A 17,298-nucleotide genomic window follows, 5' to 3' on the forward strand; every position below is an offset into this window, starting at 1 on the left:
CTCTGCGATGTGGCTGCAGCAACCCCGGTTCGAATTCGGGTCACGGCAGAGTGGTTATGATTTCAAATAAGTAGTGATGGTAAATTTGATTCTTTTTACTGAATCGAGTTTTAATGAGTCACTCATCAAAGTGAATCGGATTTTTGAGTCATTTGATTCACTGAGTCAGTTGACCAGAGAGTGCAAAAAATGTACATTTTCACTCAAACTTAATTTGTTTCTCTTTTCATGTAAATCCTACTGCTAAGATGAATGATTCTAAAAGAAAACAACTATTTTATAGAGCAAAAAAGAGCAAAAACATTTCTAAAATTAAGCAATTTACTATCAAAATTGCTTAATAAACATTTATTTATTTTTATTTTTATTTTATTAGTATTTTCCTTAAATGTGTTAAATATATGGCTGTATCCCAATTCAGGGTCTGCAGCCTCAAAGTATGCAGCCTCAACGATCCTCAAGGGCCGCGTACTTAAAGACCGCTAAGGCCGGAAGTGCGAGGCTTGTGAAATGGGACGGTCTAGCCTCCCTCGCGCTGCCCAGGTTGCCTAGCAACCATGATACTAACAGCTGGAAACGTTTCATACAGCATTGTTTGACAGACATGAAGGAGAAAATCATTTGTTCATTTGTTTGTTTGTTTCTACATGAGCTTTGATCATTCTCTGTAGGATTAAGCTCAGCTATTGAACGGCATATATTTTAAAGTAAAGGCTTTAAAACCAAGTTAGCACAAACGTCACTAATGTCACATAACTTTGCCGACATGTGGCCAACAGTAATGTTTTAATGTTCTTCGTTATTAAACATTTGCACATAAATAAGTGACATAATATTCAGTACTTACTTAAAGTTTACTCTTCGGATGCCCCTCATCTGCCGTTTGGGCCACGAAGTCTACACCACCACGTCCTTAAAATTCAGGGAAATGAAGGACGCATTTGAGAGCCGCATTTCGAGCAGCCTTCGAATTGGGACAGCCTTCGTCGCATCGCTGTGACATAATCGGCCTTAAAATGCGGCCTTTAAGGCTGCAGACCCTGAATTGGGATACAGCCTATATTTTCTCATCTAAATGTCCACTGAGCTGTGAACCAGGGGGCGGTAATGCGCCTTAACATTGGTTGCCAACCAAGAAGAAGAAGAAGCTGTGAGCCAGGAGGGAGGGGGTGAGTGAGTGAGTGAGTGAGTGATTCTATCGCTCTGTGATTCAGCACAGGAGGGAGGGGGTTAGTGAGTGATTCGTTCGCTCTATGGTTCAGCACAGGAGGGAGGGGTGAGTAGCTCAAATGTGCTGTTAGCATGTTAGCAGAGCGATGCTACTGTGAACCAAGGAGCTATTTTCTTGATGTGAGCTTCTACTCAGGGTTTTTTCTTCCAGTTCAGAGCAGAAATTTTTTGTTACGATACTGGATGTTGTGTTTTTCTCCACAATTTTAATTATAAGCTAGATACATTGCTACTAACAGCAACAGGGATGAGTCAGTGAGTCAGTTGGGCTTGTGAATCATGATTCATGAGTCAGTAAAGTGATTCTCAAGTATTGAACGATTCGTTCATGATTCACGCATCACTACAAATAAGTGAGCATCTCATTTTAAGTGGTGACTCATTTTCACTTTTTATCTTTTGGTGCCTTCTCACTCTACGTCCTGAGTACTGAGACAGGATGCAGTACCATATTTTTTGTATTGTTTTGTTTTGTTTTTTGAGGCAACGACTTTCCCAAAACATTTCATTTTCTGGGAACTGATAAGACTGTACCTTTTATTGCCTTTATCGTCCTCTTGTGGTAAGACGTGATCATGTATTTGCTTTGCTGAATTTCTTGTCAGTTAATGCCTTTAGGCTGCACTGATTGACTGATTGTCCACCTGCTCCAACTCCTTATGAAACACATGTGCAATTGAATAATGATTCAAACCCACAATGCCTTACGAATCATGTGACAACCCCCTTGGCGTTCGTACTTGCGCTTCGCTGTTCCACTTGAACGACGTATTGTTGTTGCAGTTAGCAATTAGCCTGTAGCCTATCGTTCGCTCAAAAGGCGCGATGGGTGCTTCAACTTACGAAAATTTTAGACTTACGAAACACCCTCGGGAACGAATTAATCTCGTAAGTGAGGGTTGCACTGTATTTGCTTTGAAAGCTTCGCCTCAATGCCGTAACCCGGATTCGAACCAGGGTTTCTGCAGCCACAACGCAGAGTACTAACCACTATACAATCATGGCTGGTCAGCTCCAGGCTGAACGTCAATGTAGTCGATCACATTCACACATTCACAAGAATTACAGAACTCTGAAGTGCTCCAGTAAATATGTTGTTATACTGCAAGAGCATCACAAGCATTTAACATGAAACCTTCCCAGCTTTGTGAAAAACACAGGGTGACCCTGAGATTTCATAATGATGAAACAGCAGCTTCAGATAAGACTTTCTGGTAGCTGAGATCAGCACCGTGTTTAGGACGAACACCTTGACCAGACTTTGTGCCTGTACATTTTTATTCACAAAGTTGTTGAAAGGGGGCAAAATCTGTCAGAGTATGGATGACATGCAACAGTAAAAGACACTGAATTAAAAAATTTTTTGATTAAACAGAAGATTTCCAACAAAGGCATAACACAGCCAAAAAAAAAAGGGTTAAAGTATTTTTTAAAAATTCAAAATGATGTTTAAAAACAGCTATTTCTATCAAGTTATGTCACATCTTAAATAAAATAAAAATAATAAAGTAAAATAGGTATTAATTCAAATAAAAATTGTAGTGTAATATATAAGAAAATGTTTAGTTGTTTAAGTACCACCTATTGTGTAGGAACACATGATGTAAAAATGTCCTTGTTCCAGCGTTGATGAATCATATCAAGAAGTCAAAGCCATTATGCCTTAGACTTTATGGAAGCAGCTTTTTTGTCGTTAAATTCTGAACTCGTGCTCCACTTTATTTGCTTTAAAAACTTCAGCTCAATGCCGTGACCCGGATTCGAACCGGGGTTGCTGCGGCCACAACGCAGAGTACTAACCACTATACGATCACGGCCAGTCAGCTACAGGCTGAACGTCCATGTAGTCGATCACCTCCAATCCACAGAACATGTTGTGCTTTTCAATCCCAGTTACAGTCTGGAATTTGCTTTTTTTTTCATGTTCCACCGTAAAAACTGGAATCTGCATGTAACAGCTGACCTGTACGATGTGCAGAAGAACAAAAATTCCCACTAATTTTGGTATGATCCGAGCTAAAGGCACTAGGCGACTGAGCACAGCACTTACGCATGTAAGCGAGGGGGGAGAAGCTGCTGCCTGCGAGTTTGCTGTTGGAGAAGTGCAGACAGGCAGACAGAGGAAAGCTTAAGTTTGACCAGGTACCAAAGCAAATCATTCATACTGTACAAATAATGTAAACATGACGGCGTATCACAAAAGATTGATATCAAACTGATCACTTGACCCATGTCGAGTGAATCAACAAATGGTGAAATGAAAAGCCGAACAACAACTGCTGTTTTTTTAGAGTCTTAGCTTACATGTGTGTTTATTTCATATTTTCAGTTGTTTCCCTCCACGGCTAAATAAAGCTCTCTAAACCAGTTTCAGTTATGTACTGATGAACACAACAATGGACATGAGAGGCTTCTTACAAAGAAAAAACTCAGGTAGATGTTATTTTATGTATTATGCTTTGTATATTGTTCAGTGTATTTCTATGCAAAACAAGAGGAATTTCAATACACAGCAGTATATTCACAACTGAAACCAGATATTTACATACACTTGAGGGAGAAAACATAAAAACATTTTTTTTTACTGTTGAACACCAATTTAGAGTAAACTTGTTTTGTTATAGATAAATAAATATTTAAATATCTTTTGAATTAGTTAAATGTCAGAATAAAGAGAGAGAGACAGAGACAGCTGTCTCTTTTTTTATCACTTTCCTCAAATTTAGGAGTACATATACACTAAGTTTATTGTTAATTAATATGAAAACTCCAGAAGATTCCATTCTGAGCTGAAGAAGAAGTGTTGGGAAGGTTACTTTTAAAATGTATTTCACTACAGGTTACAGAATACATGCCCCTAAAATGTATTTTGTAACATATTCTGTTACATTACTCAATGAGAGTAACGTATTTCAAATAGGCTACTTTGGATTACTTACTATATTATCATGCTTTTTTACAACTACATGAATGTACTATTGCTGTGTGATTTATTACTATTACTGAAGGTTTCTCGCCATACCAATACCAACTAGATGTTTAAATCTTAATATAGATGGGTAACAGTAGGTGGACATTACGCACACTAACCCACATTGGATGGATCCCTCCAAGACTGTTGGAACAACAAAAGTGATGGTTTGGTGTGGTATATGGGGTACAACCATAGTGGGTCTTCTTCATCTTCTTCATCAATGGAAACCTCAAGGCCACTGGATATTTGAAATTGCTACATGATGATGTGTTTCCCTCTTTATGCACTGAAGCTGGCATGTTCCCTGAGTTTTTCCAGCAAGATGGTGCACCACCACATTATGGGTGCCAGGTCCGAGCATTCCTAGATGAACAGTTTCCTGGAAAGTGGATTGGTCTTCGTGGGCCAGTTGAATGGCCCCCAAGGTTTCCCGATCTGACCCCCTTAGACTTTTATCTTTGGGGTCATCTGAAGGCAATTGTCTATGGTGTGAAGATACGAGATGTGCAGCACCTGAAACTACGGATACTGGATGTCTGTGCTGGCATTTCTCCTGCGGTGTTGCTATCAGTGTGTGAAGAGTGGGAGAAGAGGGTTGCATTGACAATCCAACACAATGGGCAGCACATTGAACACATTTTATAAGTGGTGAGAAACCTGTAAATAACTCATGAAAGAATAAAGTTACATTGAAACCAAGCACACCATTGTTTTTCTTGTGACATTACCAATAAGTTTGATGTGTCACATGGCCCTCTTCCTATTGAAAAAACAAAAGTTGTATCCAAGATGGCCTTACTTGTGTCAAGTAGTTCTTTGTCTAAGACTAAGATGTATAAAGCTAAACCAAGCTCGAGGTATATTGATTAAGATGGCGCCGGTGAGGTCGGCTGCCGTCACGACTGCTCCGACCACTTTTTCTTTGTCTTTGTTTTTTAAGTTAGTTTTCAGCGTTTCTAAATCGGCAAAATCATCACCATTGGGTACATTAGGTATGACAGTGACACTCTTGTTTCTATTGGTATACAATGTACTCACAATTCGAAGTTTTTAACTCCGGATCCGAGCTGGCCGAGTGAGATCTCGAGGGAGAACAAAGGGAAGCGGCGGCGGCCTAGAGGGAAGCGAGCCGGCGTCAGGAACAGGCTGAGAGCTCGTGCACACCGCACACCTCTGCCTAGCATCCTGCTCGCCAACGTCCAGTCACTGGAGAACAAGCTTGACGACCTCAGGGCCAGGATAAAGTTCCAGAGAGACATTCGGGACTGCAATCTCCTATGCTTCACCGAGACATGGCTGAACCCAGCGGTGCCGGACCACGCCATCCAGCCGGCCGAGTTCTTCTCGGTTCACCGCATGGACAGGACACGGGACTCGGGGAAGTCAAGGGGAGGCGGCGTGTGTTTAATGGTGAACAACAACTGGTGCAACAGTGCGAACGTTGTTCCTCTCACACGCTCCTGCACACCAAATCTGGAACTACTGTCCATCATGTGTCGTCCTTTTTATCTACCTCGGGAATTTACATCGGTCATTGTAAGTGCCGTTTATATTCCACCACAAGCGGACACGGTCACCGCCTTATGCGAGCTGCATGAGGCACTCACACAGCACCAGACACAACACCGGGACGCTGCGCTTATTGTGACGGGGGACTTTAATAGCGCCAACCTCAAACGCGCAGCGCCGAACTTTTATCAACACATCACCTGCCCCACCAGGGGTGAAAGGACACTGGACCACTGCTACACTACGGTCAAGGACGGCTACAAGGCACAATCCCGCCCCCCGTTTGGCAAATCTGATCACGCCGCCATCTTCCTCATGCCAAAATACAAACAAAGGCTGAAACAGGAAGTTCCGGTTCAGAGGAAGGTCGCGCGCTGGACGGATCAATCGGTGGCCGCGTTACAGGACGCACTCGATGACGCAGACTGGGGCATGTTCAGAAACAGCTCCGACGATGACGTCAACGTGTTTACGGAAGCGGTTGTGGGATTCATCGGGAAACTAGCGGATGATACCGTGGAGACAAAGACTATCACAACGTTTCCCAACCAGAAGCCGTGGGTGGATAAAACCATCCGCAACGCTCTGAGATCCCGCACCGCTGCCTACAACACGGGACTCATGACGGGGGACATGGACCCGTACAAAGCCGCGTCATATAACGTGCGGAGGGCGGTGAAAGAGGCGAAGCAGCGCTACGGGAGGAAACTAGAGTCACAACTCCAACAGAGTGACTCTAGGAGCCTGTGGCGGGGACTAAGGACAATAACGGACTATAAAGCACCAACAACCGGTATGACGAACGCGGCCGTGACTCTGGCAGACGAGCTGAACACTTTCTATGCTCGCTTCGAGGCTGCAGCTAAGGTCTCCAACAATGCTAGTGTTAGCGGCGCTAACGGCTGCAGACAGGAAGATACTGCCAGCGCCGGAAACGTGCTCGTCATCTCCGAGCATGAAGTAAGGAGAGCCTTCAAGAGAGTGAACACCAGGAAAGCAGCAGGACCAGACGGCATCCCAGGTCGTATCCTAAGAGACTGCGCATACCAGCTAGCTCCTGTGTTCACTGAGATATTCAACATCTCTTTATCTCAGTCGGTGATCCCCACATGCTTCAAAGAGTCCATCATTGTTCCTGTCCCGAAGAAACCCCACCCTGCTTCTCTCAATGACTATCGCCCTGTAGCCCTCACCTCAGTAGTGATGAAGTGCTTTGAACGCCTGGTCAGAGACTTCATCATTTCTTCACTACCAGACACACTGGACCCACTACAGTTCGCTTACCGTCCAAATCGTTCCACAGACGATGCCATCTCTCATCTCCTCCACACATCACTCACTCACTTGGACACTAGAAGGGGGAATTATGTTAAAATGCTCTTCATAGACTACAGCTCTGCATTTAATACCATAATTCCCTCCACACTCACCACCAAGCTGGAGCATCTGGGACTCAGCTCATCTATGTGTCAGTGGATCTCCAACTTCCTAACTGGCAGACCACAGGCAGTAAGGATGGGCGGACATGTCTCAGCCTCCACCACTCTCAGCACTGGAGCCCCCCAGGGGTGTGTTCTGAGCCCCCTGCTGTACTCTTTGTACACATATGACTGTGTGGCCACTACCAGCTCCACCACCATCATCAAGTTTGCTGACGACACCGTCGTGGTGGGCCTGATCTCTGATAACAACGAGACGGCCTACCTGAAGGAGATTAGGAATCTGGAGAACTGGTGCCAGAGGAACAACCTCCTTCTAAACGTCAGTAAGACAAAGGAGCTGATAGTGGACTTCAGCACTAAGCAGGAGAGGAACTACCAGACCCCCGTCATCAACGAGTGCCCAGTGGAGAGAGTGGACAGCTTCAAATACCTCGGAGTTCACATCACGCAGGACCTGTCATGGTCCTGTCACATCAACACCGTGGTGAAAAAGGCCCGACAGCGTCTCTACCACCTCAGACGCTTGAGAGACTTCCAACTGCCCTCCAAGGTGCTCAGGAACTTTTACTCGTGCACCATAGAGAGCATCCTGGCGGGAAACATCTTAACCTGGTTCGGGAACAGCACCATGCAGGACAGACGAGCTCTACAGAGGGTTGTGCGGTCAGCTGAGCGCACCATCCGCTCCGAGCTCCCTGACCTGCACTCAATCTACAGCAGGCGGTGCTGGACCAAGGCCAGGAAGATCGTGAAGGACCTCAGCCATCCCAACAACAGACTGTTCTCTCTGTTGAGGTCAGGAAAGCGATTCCGCTCCCTGAAGACCAACACAGAGAGACTGAGGAGGAGCTTCTTCCCGCAGGCGATACGGTCTCTCAATCACACCACCACACAGTCCTCACCCACACATATGGTTCTTACACACACACTGGACTTTCTGGACATTGTTTTTGCACAACACTGGTCACTATATTCTTCATTTCCAGTTAATACTTGTACAGCTGCTGTTATTGTGTATATATTTATTTAGATTTAGATTTCTTCATACATTCTTATATAGTTCTATATTGTGTATTGTGTATTTTGTTGTACAGTTATTTTATTTTCAACTTTAATTTATATATTTTATCTTATTCTTCCCAGTTAAATTTACCCTTCATTCTAATTTGTGTTGTACAGTTATTTCATTTTTAACCTTAATTTATATTTTATTCCTTCCTAGTTAAATTTACCCTTTTTAATTTTGCATATTTATTTCCTATCTTATTCATAGCCTTTCCTTTTTTTGTTTTCTTTAGGTCACGAGTAGTTGTCCAAGCATTTCACTACATATTGTACTGTGTATGACTGTGTACGTGACAAATAAAATTTGAATTTGAATTTGAATTTTGAATGCTGAGGAGCTTCATGCTGGGACCAGAAGGTCCTTTAATCAGGGCTCTAGACTAACTTTTTGCCACGGTTGCACTGGTACCCCTAACTTTTTTTCTTAGGTGCACTAACACAAAAGTTAGCCACACCCAAACTTTTCAACCTCATTCCTTAACCCCACTGTTTTACATGTTCACTTTTTTTAAAATTGCTGTCCATACAGACAATATTTGGTGAGTGTCAGTGGGAAGAGGGGACACTTTGGGCAGTGCAATTATCGCGGCATGTGTTTTCTGGATACACTGTGCTTTTTCAGTGTTCAGAGGTTGATGACTCTGTGTCAGAGCACTGGCTCTGAATTTCAGATAGATCGGGCCTTAACATAACATCCACTTCTGTCGTGCTTTGGCTACTCACTAGAGCTGGGTATTGTCACTGATTTCTATAATCCATTCAAATCGAATTCATGACATCCCGATTCAATTCAATTTAGCCTCAAACAGTCAGAAATATTATAATTCTGATCATCTATCAGAATTATGTCAAATAACTTATCATAAAACACGGAAAAACATGAATGAGATTTGCCTGGCCTGGCTTTTTATAGCAGATAACCTTAAAAATATTCTGCAGTAGAACAAAAACAGAAGAAAACCATGAACATTACCTGATGCTGCTAAAGTGAAGCAGAGCAAAGTTACAGAGAGACACAGCTAAGCGTTTTGCAATTTGGCATCATTTTTAAAAGTTTTATTTTTTTGCTATTAAATAGCAGAAATGAGGCTTTCTTGCCAAAGGTCATTAAAAAAAAAAAAAAAAAACAGCAGCCGACCGCGCTGTACATGACTTGTGCGTAATAAGCAAATGAATGATGCAGGAAAGAAAAGAGATGGGAAACTGTTCTTGAAGTACACTGAGAGAGAGAGAGCTGTGGTGGAAGTAAAACAGCAAAAGTAAGAGGGAATTCATAACAATGTTTATCAAATGTGAAGCGTAGTTCTAATCTTCTTTTGCTGCTGGCTCAATTTTGGTTGGAGAGTATGTACGTGCCATTGGGTGAGAAAGCAACATAATGCACATGGGACAAGAGAATATCACAAACCCCCCCCCCCCAAAAAAAACAACAACCAGGAAACAAACAGAGACCACCCACAGGAAAACACGGTGAAATACACTGACAAAATACATGGAACAAAGGGAGGAGATAGAGATAAGACCAGTGTGACAGAAGGAATGTGGAAGTGACACAGGGCAAGAGAAACCAGACAGACACGCAGACATAAATGGGGAAACAGCCAACTAAACAAGGAGACAAGACAGACTTCATAGGGAGGCACAAATAACTAACACAGGAGATGCCAGGGAGTTAAATGATGGAAAAAAAGTGCAATTTAAACACCGTCTTGCTGCACGTTAACTACTGCACGACATAACAAGAATATCTGTAACTAACGGCTGTATGACGTAACGGCAGAGCCAGCTCCATCTCTTTGTTGAACACTTTCACTTTCATTCGGGGAGGTTTCGTTGTACGGAATGTGGCGTAACTCCGCGTACGATTGAAATACTAACGAAGACTGAAAAGTTTCAACAATATCTGTGGGAGATTCGAAAGGATAAACAGACTTAAGCGATATCATTAAGCAACACGAAGGTTTAATATTTCTATTATTAAATGAAAATCGATCACGCATCATCCCTAGGTGAGTCTACTCAGATTATATCGACAGATCTTTTATGCTCAAAAAAGTGAACCATCTTTTCGTTTTTTCCCGATTATAACTGATATGAAAACAGCTTCCAACGCTACACAGACCGTTACATTAGGCTAAAAACTGACGGTACTTTTATTAATTTGGTAAATTTCTTTCAGTATGTGACCAGGAAACGCAGGAGGTCGCCCGAAAGAAAACACAATTTGTTTAATGTGTAATTCAGCGCTCTGGTTTGTTCATTTGTATCTAAATTGAGAAGCCTATGGTTTCTCCTCGTTTAGAGCACTTTGAGTACTCCGGGAGAGTAGAAAAGCGCTATATAAGAATCAGTCCATTTACCACAATGATCATGTTTTTTTTCCTCTAAAGTCAAAAAATCGGAAAGCGAGGAAAGTACTCGCTCCGCCATTTTGCGGATGTAATGCGGCTGTAATCATTTTCATGATTAGGCAAGGCAAGGCAAGGCAAGTTTATTTGTATAGCACAATTCAACAACAAGGTGATTCAAAGTGCTTTACAGAGACATTAGAAACAAGAACAAATAAAAAGCATGATTTAAAATTGAATAAAACAAGCAAATAAACTAACTAACTAATTAACAAACAAACAAACAAACAACAGTATATAAAATCAAAACAGATAAAATCAGAACAGTAGATAAAATCAGTAGTTAAATGTAAGTTTTGAAATTTAAGCTTAAAGTGTGGATTTGGTGCTTTATTCAAATGCAGCTGAGAATAGGTGAGTCTTCAACCTGGATTTAAATAAACTGAGTGTTTCAGCTGATCTGAGGCTTTCTGGGAATTTGTTCCAGATATATTGAGCATAAAAGCTGAATGCAGCTTCTCCGTGTCTGGTTCTGACTCTGGGAACTGATAAAAGACCGGATCCAGATGACCTGAGGGATCTGGATGGTTCATACTGGGTCAGGAGGTCATTGATGTATTTTGGTCCTAAACCATTCAGAGCTTTATAGGCCAGCATCAGAACTTTAAAGTCTATCCTCTGACGGACAGGCAGCCAGTGTAAGGACCTCAGAGCTGGACTGATGTGGTCCACTTTTTTGGTCTTAGTGAGGACTCGAGCAGCAGAGTTCTGAATGAGCTGTAGTTGTCTGACTGATTTTTTAGGTAGACCTGTAAAGATGCTGTTACAGTAATCAAGCCTACTAAAGATGAATGCATGGACTAGTTTTTCCAGGTCCTATTGAGACATCAGATCTTTTATCCTTGATATATTCTTGAGGTGATAGTAAGCTGACTTTGTTATTGTCTTAATGTGTTTTTCTAAGTTTAGGTCTGCATCCATCACTACACCCAAATTTCTCGCCTGGTTTGTCGTTTTTAGATGTATAGATTGAAGTTCTCTGGTGACCTGTAATCGTTTTTCTTTGGCGCCAAAGACTATTACCTCAGTTTTGTTTTTGTTTAGCTGGAGAAAATTGTGGCACAACCAGTCATTGATTTCCTCAATGCATTTACCAAGAGCCTGTACAGGGCCTCGGTCTCCTGGTGACATTGTGATATATATTTGTGTGTCATCTGCATAGCTGTGGTAGTTTATTTTGTTGTTGTTTATAATCTGTGCCAGTGGGAGCATGTAGATGTTAAACAGAGGGGGTCCCAAGATGGAACCTTGGGGAACTCCACGTGTGATACTTGTCTGCTCAGATGTGAAGTTACCTATTGATACAAAGTATTTCCTGTTTTCTACGTATGTTTTGAACCAGTTTAGTACAGTTCCTGAAAGACCTGTCCAGTTCTCCAGTCGTTTGAGTAATATGTTGTGGTCAACTGTATCAAATGCTGCACTGAGATCCAGTAAAACTAGGACTGACATTTTTCCACTGTCTGTATTCAGACATATGTCATTAAACACTTTGGTCAGAGCGGTTTCAGTGCTGTGGTTCTGTCTAAAACCTGACTGGAAGGCATCGTAGCAATTATTCTGTTTTAAGAAGTAACTGAGCTGTTGAGAAACTGCTTTTTCAATGATCTTACTTAAAAACGGGAGATTTGAGATCGGCCTGTAGTTGTTCATTTGTGTCTTGTCAAGATTGTCCTTTTTCAGTATAGGTTTGATTACAGCAGTTTTTAGTGATTCTGGAAACACACCTGATAATAAAGAAAAGTTGACGATCTGTAACAGGTCTGACTCTAAAGTCTTTGAGACCTTTTTGAAAAAACTTGTTGGCAGGACATCTAAACAGCAGGAGGAGGAGTTCAGTTGACCTAAGATGTCCTCCAGGTCTTTGCTGTTAATAGGTTGAAACTGTTTCATGGTGTTTAAACAGTTTTTTGGTGGACACAGTACATATCCTGGATCTGCTGTTGATGTACCAATTGCTTGTCTAATTTTTTGGATTTTTTCAGTGAAGAATTTGGCAAAGTCATTGCAGGCCATGGTCGAATGAAGTTCAGCTGCCACTGACACAGGAGGGTTTGTTAGCCTGTCAACTGTAGAAAATAAGACCCGAGCATTATGGCTGTTTTTAGTGATGATGTCAGAGAAGTAGGACCTCCTTGCATTCCTCAGTTGTAAATTATAATTGTGAAGTTTCTCTTTATAAATGTCATAATGAACCTGGAGGTTTGTTTTTCTCCATCTGCGCTCAGCTTTCCTACACTCTCTTTTTTCATTTTTCACCAGTGTGGAGTTTCTCCATGGAGACTTTTTCCTTCCAGAGATAACCTTCACCTTAATGGGAGCAATAGTGTCCATTACATTTAACATGTTAGCATTGAAGCTATTGACAAGCTCATTGACTGACCCTCTGGGCAGGTCAGGTGTTAATGGGAAGACCTGGTTAAAAATTGCACTACTGTGTTCAGTTATACACCGTTTTGTGATCACTGTTGTTGATATATTTGTGTGGGCTGAGATTTTACTTTCAAAGAAAACACAGTAATGATCAGACAGGCCCACATCAGACACAGTAACCTTTGAAATGCTCAGGCCTTTGGAGATCAGTAGGTCAAGAGTGTGTCCTCTATTATGTGTGGCCTCTGTTACATGCTGAGTCAGCCCAAAGTTGCCCAGAGTGTTACTCAGGTCTTTAGTCCCTTTGTCCTGAGGGTTGTCCACATGAATGTTAAAATCCCCAGCAATAATTACACAGTCAAAATCAACACAGATCACAGACAGCAGTTCACTGAGGTCATTAAAAAAAGTCTGTGCAGTATTTGGGAGGCCTGTAAACATTAAGAAACACAACTTTGGATGGGGCCTTCAGCTGTAAAGCCACATATTCAAAAGACTGAAAACTTCCAGGAGATAGCTGCTTACATTGAAATGATTCATTAAATAAGACAGCAACCCCTCCTCCTCTCCTGCTCGCCCTGACCTCACTGATAAAACTGTAGTTAGGAGGGGTCGTCTCGATGAGAACAGCTCCACTGTTACTTTGGTCCAACCAAGTTTCAGTTAAAAACATAAAATCAAGGCTGTGCTCAGTGATTAAATCATTAATTAAAAATGTTTTCCCAGCTAGAGATCTAATGTTTAATAAAGCCAACTTAAGTGTTTTAGAGGTATTACTTGTCCCCTCGTGTTTGGGAGCAGTCTGTGGCACACGAGGTATGTTTACTATGTTTAAAGATCTTTTAGAGTGCAGCTCTCTGTGTTTTGACCAGGCCACATGTCTCCTGTCACCTAAAAGTACAGAAATTTTAAAACCTTCTAGTAAACAGGGTCCCAGCTTCTCCTGGGAAAAGTCATCACTGCCATAATCCTCACAGCCCGGACCCTTCACACATCACGCATCAGACTGCGGAGACAGGGCATGAAGAGGAACTAAGGGGGGCGAGGCTGGGCAATGTGACTTCGATTGCTCTGTTGAGGGTGGGGCTCGATGGCGAACCTTTGGCCGCTCTGGTGGGGGGTTTATGGGGGACAAAAAGGGATTGGGACGGGGGGTAGATCTGAGCCCAGCATTGACCCGCTCCATCATCTCCTCAGTGAATTTCAGGTGTGGGGAGGAGGGAGAAAGGGAGGGGGAGGAGGGTGATGGCCTGTCAGGGGTTTGGGGGACTGGGGAAGGTCGTGGTCCCTTGTCCTGGTCGTTGGTGTTGTTGAGAGAGTTGGAGGCAAATAGGGACCCCTCTTCTTGCCTTAGATGTCTCTCCTTTCTGAGGCTCTTCCTCAGATGCCATGGATGTCTCTCCTTTCTGAGGCTCTTCCCAGGTGGGGGCAGATGGAGCTCCTCCTCAAGGTTTCTGCTGGGCTTTGTCTGTTCTTGGAGTACTGTTTGTTCCTCTTTATGAGATAACTCCTCGTTTATCTCAGCCTTGGCACCAAGCACGGATGGATGACGTATGGAATAAAACAAGTTGGAGGTGAACAGTTTCACCCCTGACTTGTTAAAATTAAATCCATTTGCTTTGAACAGATGCCTGCGTTCCCAAAAAATATTAAAGTTGTCGATAAAGTGCACTGAGTGGTCAGCACATGCTGATATAAGCCATTTATTCAGTGTAAACAACCTGCTGAATCTCTCGTCTCCTCCTCTGACCGGCGGTACAGGTCCACTGATGAATACAGCTGCATTCAGAGAGTTTACAGTATTTAATAATCCAGTAAAGTCCCGTTTCAGAACCTCCGACTGTTGTTTGGACACATCGTTTGACCCTGTATGCAGAACAATGTTTGTCACAGTTGGATATTCATCTGCAATTTCGTTAGGAAAGCAGAGGACTTTAGTGTTCTTACCGCACATCCTTTGTACATCCTTTACGGCAGAGTCACCCACAATCAGAGTTTCAGGCCTAGCCTTTAGCTTTCCCTGTGGCCTTTCACTTTTCAACAGATTTTCAGACCTTACTTCGCTGCTTTTAGATGGATGGTTGTCCGATATAGATCCAGGGTCCTTTGATAGTGGAGCAAATCTGTTCTGCAGTTTCACATTCAGTTGTTTTGGAGGTTTGTTGTTAACCTTCCTATTCACGGTTGTCCAGTCCTGTTTCCTCCCGTATACAGGGGTAGAAGAGCTTCTCTGTCTCGTAGGAAGTGAAGGCCAGTCGGTTTCAGAGATTTCAGCTCGCTGTGCCCTGCCTGTGATACGTCCTCCCCCTTCCAGGAGACATGATTTATGTCTTGGTTTTGCACCAAGACAGTCTAAGGGGGGATTATCACTTGAGGATTTATAATAATGCACAGAGTCTACTTTCTTGGTCATGTTATCTGTGCTCCTTAGCTGTGTACTAGCTTGCTCATCGCCATTGTTTTGAATCAAAGGCAAGGTTGTTTCATTTCCACACAGTCCATTTACCTCCACGTTTACTTCTAAGCGATGAATTTTTGTCTCCAGTACTGCAATCTTCTGCAGGAGGCTGTGGTAGTCATCTGTGGAGAGGGAAGGCATCTTGTTGCTAGTTAGCCTAGCGGTTAGCACCTTTCCAGGCTATTGAGGCTGCTCGGTGCCCAGACGCTGTAATCAGGCTTCAGCTGTGTCTAGGCCACAGACACACGGAGCGCTGAGGATAAGGTAACCATAAAATGTTGCTGTTTCTGTTAAGAACACTCTAGTCCTAATGATCTACAAGTGTCCAGAAGTTATCGCAGGTAAGCTCACACGGAAAAAAGGGAAAAAATCAGCATAAAAATCAATAAAAATCAATATAAGAAGCAAAGCATTCAAGAGCAAAGAGATGAAGCGTCCACACTCACAAAGGGGAGGAGCAAGGAAATACAACTAGAACTACAACTAGAAAGAACTTCGACAGCTCAACACACAGTTTTAATTTATTTGTAATGAAAACAAAAATATTTGTGTACTTTAAATGCACCATGGAATTCAGACATCTCAAACTCTGTTATTTAGGGGATTTACAGTGGCTCTATGGTTTATCATCACTATGCAGCAGAGTGCAGAAAATCCTGATGTAATCTGAAACCAGGGCAATTCTTGGATCAAACCTTTAGCAGGCTCAGCCCCTAATCATGAAGTTATTCATACAGTGCTTGGCAATTACAACATTACTAAAACGCGTCAATAAATTACTTTTAGCATCATAAGAAAAGGAATATTTGAATATGTTGTTTACAAATGTATTAAGCCCTTCAATTACATAAACATTAAAAACATTAAAAGCAGCTTAATTAGTTGGATGTCAATTTGTAGTGTCTAGGAATGATTCAGAATGAATAATTATAGATTTGAATTTAACCACATAGAGCAAGTCCACCAAATCCTCAAGCAGTTAAAGAGGCATAATTTAGTACAGACACTAGAAAATCAATCGACCTGGACAACAAGCAAACTGATAAGAGAACTGATCTCAGTTCAAGTGTCCTTCTAAAAAGCCCACAAAGCATCAGTGGAATGCATTTAAAATTATTTATTTATATATTTAATGGCTCAATAGTTTTTGTTTTTTATTTAACTTCACTATTTACCCATTTGTTTATCACTGTTGTACAGTCTCTGTGTATCCATCCTCCAAGTTTTCTCTTTGCACGGACAATAACATACAGACATTGTGCATTCTGCAAAAGAAGAACAAATAGTCAGATCTAAGGCAAATAAATGCTATTATTGACATACAATGGGGCAAAAAAGTATTTAGTCAGCCAACAATTGTGCAAGTTCTCCCACTTAAAAAGATGAGAGAGGCCTGTAATTTTCATCATAGGTATACCTTGTGGCGGACCACCAGGTGGCTCCACTCACACACAAGTTGAAGGGAAGTGTGGGGGTGGAGATTTTGGCGCTGACTATATGTGAAGTTCAGTCAGTTAATAAAGTTGTTGGAGTGAGACACTGAGACCTCTCCTGTCGTTGTTGCATACCTCCACATTGGTGACCCCTGTAGTGAACATGCTAAGGCTCGACGACGAAGCCAGCTCTGGCCTGGAAGCATCGGCGGCCGCCGGACCTTCACCTCCGCCGATGGCTGCGTTTGCTGTGGCGCTTAAATTGCCGGATTTTTGGCTTCACGATCCTCCTTCATGGTTCATGCACGTAGAAGCTCAGTTTGCTCTTCGTGGAGTTTCAGCCGACGACACTAAATACCACCATGTGGTGGCCTCACTTGACCCGCTGTCAACCCGCCGTGTGATG

The 17,298-nt window shown here is 42.4% G+C and overlaps 1 protein-coding gene and 1 non-coding gene across 2 annotated transcripts in view; one reads left to right on the plus strand and one right to left on the minus strand.

The window, feature by feature from the left end:
- Positions 1–2,975: 2,975 nt before the first annotated feature.
- Positions 2,976–3,047, minus strand: trnah-gug (transfer RNA histidin (anticodon GUG)). Its single transcript has one exon. It is a non-coding gene; the product is annotated as a tRNA-His (tRNA).
- A 7,016-nt stretch (positions 3,048–10,063) lies between these two features.
- LOC101481361 (uncharacterized) overlaps positions 10,064–17,298 on the plus strand; it is a 37,119-nt gene continuing 29,884 nt past the window's right edge. Inside the window, exon 1 of the mRNA XM_014407934.3 lies at positions 10,064–10,229. The gene's annotated coding sequence lies outside the window, so the exon portion shown is untranslated. The remainder of the gene's footprint in view (positions 10,230–17,298) is intronic.

Source organism: Maylandia zebra, linkage group LG22 (genome assembly GCF_041146795.1).
Source record: "Maylandia zebra isolate NMK-2024a linkage group LG22, Mzebra_GT3a, whole genome shotgun sequence".
Classification (NCBI taxonomy): domain Eukaryota; kingdom Metazoa; phylum Chordata; class Actinopteri; order Cichliformes; family Cichlidae; genus Maylandia; species Maylandia zebra.